Source organism: Triticum aestivum, chromosome 4A (genome assembly GCF_018294505.1).
Source record: "Triticum aestivum cultivar Chinese Spring chromosome 4A, IWGSC CS RefSeq v2.1, whole genome shotgun sequence".
NCBI classification, from domain to species: domain Eukaryota; kingdom Viridiplantae; phylum Streptophyta; class Magnoliopsida; order Poales; family Poaceae; genus Triticum; species Triticum aestivum.
The window spans coordinates 650,467,217-650,472,168 of NC_057803.1; positions in this window are offsets into that span (position 1 = coordinate 650,467,217).

Consider the following 4,952-nt stretch of genomic DNA (forward strand, 5'->3'; position numbering starts at 1 on the left):
GTAACGCAGCAGTTTGCCGTGGACACATTGGCTCCTTTTGTGCAGTTCAACTAAAATCGAAGTCGGAATAAAACCGAGCTTTAATTTTGATATCCATGTAAGCAACAATAGGTATAAGGGAAACAATTACTGAGAAATAACGGTTGATGACTTGTCTTAATGGGAAACAAAGCAGGAGAGGAGCAATTCTCCATCAGTGTGATTCATTCATATTGACTCCTATTTTAACAGAGGCAAAAAAGGAAACAATTGCTTACCGATAAAGGAGGATGAAACAAACGGTGACAGAAAGAAGCATTGGATGGAAAACAAAGTAGGATAGTAGCATTTCTAAAACGGTAGCATTGATTCATATTAACAGAGACACTCTCTTGAAACAACATTCGTTAAAAAATGTAATTTACTTTTAACAGTGGCATTGCTTCAATTTTCCAGCAGCATTCTAGCAAAATAGTTGTATGGGACATGCTAGCACCATGTGCGTCCACACGTATAAATGGGTGATGCAGAGTATGTAGCCAAGCAGCATATCTGTGTTGGTCCCATATTTGTTCTCTTTGAACTTTTTTCCTATGTGAGGGCAGCAAATCTAGTCCTGCACAAACTACCCGACCCCCCCCCAGTTTCTTTCCCTTTTCAACAAAGAGATCGGTTCCTTACAGATGTGTGTACTGGGTTACCCCCTTTTTCCCTTTTCGACCAACAAAGCGGCTGGATAGCCAGTCTATACTACTTTTCCTCCCTCCTTTCCTCATTGAACCACGTCCTAGATTCATACTCCACCCCACCGCACCTTTCCTCTTTGAACCAAGACCTAGATTCGACTACAGATCGAAAAAGATCCACATGCAGCTAGAGCAACGACGGTTTCAAAGAAACTTATACCTTAGGGTCGTCGGGATGTGGCAAGGCGTGCAGTGGGAGGCCGGATCTGCCCACACTACGTACGGCGGCGAGGAATAAGGGGTCGGTGGCCCTCCCGCACAGGCGCTGGGTGAAAGAGAACAGCGCAGCCGGCAGTGGATTGCCTCCCTCGCCGAAGGCGATAGAGTTAACGCTGCACCTCCTCCCCTTCCCGGTGCGATGGGATACAGATGCCTCCTTCACCAGCTGTGAGGGGGGAGAGAGACAAGAGGCCAACACAGTCTTGTTTAGGTCTGGTGAAGAGAGGGTGAGAGACTATGAATATAGCAAACCCTAGCAAATGAACGCTGAGCCTCCAGCGTGTAACATATATGTATTGCGGCGAGCGTGTGGAGAGTGCAAACCCTAGCGAACAAGCGCTGAGGCTCCCGCTTATATATATACTAATGTAGTACGGACTGAGCTCCGGTGCCTTCACTCCATCTTCTTTTGGTTGTATGACAGGTGTGCCAGCCACATTTTGGGCCCACCTGTCATAAACCCAAAGGCAGGTGCACTAAGTCAATGAAGCTGCGTCCATATAGTACTCTCGTGTGTATACGACTAATATATAGTGGAGTGGTTTTCTTATTCTCTCCATAACAATCATTTTAAATTGTGTAAGTACGAAACGAAACTCTTTATTTAATGTACAGAGGGAGTACTACTTCCGATGAACTAACGATCCACGCCCACGCGTCCTGGTCGCACTTCCTATCCTTCACGTGTGGTACACTACCCTCCCTTAAGTGAACAACCACACATGCGCCAAATTATCGGAAACATGTGAGAGTGTGTACAAATAAAGAATTTTAATTTCAATTATCGGAAAGGTTTGAGAGTATTACAAAGTTTGACTTCAGTCAAATCTAATATGCGGAGTAAATAAAAATGGAGGGCTACTATGTCCATCCGGGTTTTTAGTCCACACCATTTTTTAAAATCAAAGTTAATAGCTGGACAAATAAAATTACAAGGGAGCTGGAGACAAAGTTGTGAGAAGGCTTAGAAATCAATACAAAATGTATGCTCTTAGTACCAACGTCGATCCTTCTTCGAGGAAACATTTGGTTCATAGCCAATTGTGTGATAAAATTGCACCAACGTGAAAGACGACTGCATCTCCAACTCAACCAAGGTGAACTGACGAAGGATATCATGTTTGTGCGTAACAAGCAAAGAGCACTGATGGAAGACAGCTTGTTTTTCATTGAAAATCGATCAGCTTCACCAGCCGACGCAACCATGAGGCGCGACCATGAGCATCGATAGTTTGTGCTCTTTTTTTTCCTAGTTTTTTTTGTTTCTTGTTGCTTCATTATATACTTGTGGGAGCTTAGATGTGATATCCTTAAATAACATCTAGATGTGAATTGGACAAACTGATTTTCTAACGTAGCAAGAAAGAAAACTCGATCAAAAACAAGCCCCCGCTTCCAGGTCGCGAGAGTCGTCACGCACACACACATAGACATAGACATGCATATCCGTGTTTACGTAAAATTCCATTTCCATCTCCATCTCCAATCATATTTGTCCAACTGGCACATTATTCATGTTGTTAATTATATACGCAGCAATATTAACGTACAGCATCTCTTATTTGCGCACGTCCGGACCGCTGCCACGGCCGGTCCTGACCAACCCGAACCCTCTTCATCACCCGCGCGTGCTTCCCGCCCGAAATGGTCAGTGCCGCATTCATGCCCGGCCAGAGCGAACGCGACCTCTCACTGGCGCCGGCATTGAAGTGGCGCGCCGGCCGAGAGAGCATCGCCCGCGCCGCTTCCGGGTGCACGCGGCTGCTCCGCGTTCAAAGGTCGCAATAGCCGGCTACAACATGCATGTAAAAAGTTTTTGGGAGTCCGTGCTACAGCTAGCTGTCCTCCCCCAACTCGTCAATTTCTTCCAGTAGTGCTAGTAGTACTCCATGGCGCGATCCATCGACAAGCAGGCGGGAAAGTTATCATATACTCGGTTTGCGGTGAGTGGCATGTCGAGCGACCGTGTGGGGTCGAGCCGTGGAGCAGGGTGAGACACGAACACGACAGACGTGATTTGCTGTGTGATTTGACTGCTCCTTAGTGGCCCCTACACGTACTCCCCCTACGTGTATGCAACAGTCACACGTACACATGGACACAAAAACGCGCGCAACGCCCTAATGCATGCATGTCCAAGCACACGACGGAACACACACGGTCACGCTAAGTGCTCAACCTACACATGCATGCACACACATACTCAGTCAAGGTGAGCTAGTGACCATATAAACACCGGAAAATATATATATTGAGCGCAATGAGCGTATTACGAAGTCCACTGACCGTATTTTTACAAATATACAGTGACTGACAGTGTATTTATCTCGTTTGAAATTAATCCATATTAACTGGAGAGGAGGCAGTATGGACTAGCATTACTTGCGTGCGGTGGCTCGCAGGACAAGGAGAAACTTTTGACTAATGCAAGCTCTCTCTCGCTCAGGCGATGGACGTGCAACAGTTAATTCGGTATCAGATTGCCAGAAGCATATACTACTAGTGCTACTATTGTTCGACTTCCCGAATAGGCGAATAGCCAAGCGCAAAGTTTACTAATATGATCTATAAAGGTACATACTATATTAGTACTAGGAACCGGATGGAGGAGCGTCTGCACTCTTATTATAATTTTAAAATGTGATAAAGCAATCTTCAACACATTTGGTTATCTTCAAGGGTTCTCGCATGTGATAATGGAAGTTGATTGCATGGAACACTCGCCACAATTCTCGCTTAATTCTGGCTCATATGCTGTTACAAATAGTAGCGCTCGGTAATATTTCCTCTTTTTTGTTATTCAGCATGTAAACAGGTCAGCAAACCTTGCGGCGCATCTTCATGCGAACCATGCTTGCTGCACTTTGAATGTGGCCGAGAGCTGGCTTGATGAAACACCTCGCTTCCTACTTTTTTTGCGGGGTACCTCGCTTCCTAGTGACCAGTGTCTTGGTTGATCGTCCTAAGAATGCTTATATATGAATAAAGCTCTCTCATTTACCCGCAAAAAGGATTGAGCCATATTAACCGGAAAGGAGGGAGTATGGACTAACTACTTTTTGGTGTGTCCCGTCAACTCGCAGAACGAGGAGAAGCTTGCAGGACAAGGTGAAGCTCGCTTATGCCTTTTGACTAATGCAACCTACCCTCGGTGGACATGCATCAGTCCATTCGGTGTCAGATTGTCAGAGGCATACACTGTAGTACTACCTCCGTCCGGGTTTATTGGTCCCTATTGTATTTCGTGCCAAATTTTGACCATAGATTAAACTAACAAAATGTTCACGCATGTCATCAAACATTATATTTTTAAAACTATGTTCAAATACGAATCCAATGAGATAACTTTTCTTGACATGCATTAACATTTTGTTAGTTAACTCTTTAGTCAAAATTTGGCACAAACTACAAAGGGGACCTACCCTCGGTGGACATGCATCAGTCCATTCGGTGTCAGATTGTCAGAGGCATACACTGTAGTACCCAACATGCGGAGTACCATCATTGTTCGACTTCACGAAGAGGCGAAGAGCCAAGCGCAGTAGTACGAGTAGTACTACTACTAGAACCGCATGGTGGAGCATTTGTACTCTTATTTCTTTTTATCTCTGATAAAGTACACGTTTATTCCGGAGAAGGGCGGAAAACGGCAGCCCAACATCAACATGGAATGAATGATAACGATCAACCAACCATGCTCGAATATATCTTGGCCTCCATGCGAACCCGTCTGTGTGTTCTCGCTCCTCGTCTCTCTCAAGGAACGGCGGGTTGGCTCTTTGCCGTCAATTGAGATCGGTTTGCTCACACTCCTGTCCCACATGTCAGTGATATGCCAAGAGGAGGTGCATTGACCGACTGGCCATACACGTACTTGGTTTTGAACCTTCATACTACTCCTCCCTCCGTCACAGTTTACAGGGCGCGCTTCATTATGATGCATTTCTCTCAATGCATTTCCACCACCAGAGAGACTTTAGACGCGTTTGGTTTAATGCTCAATTAATT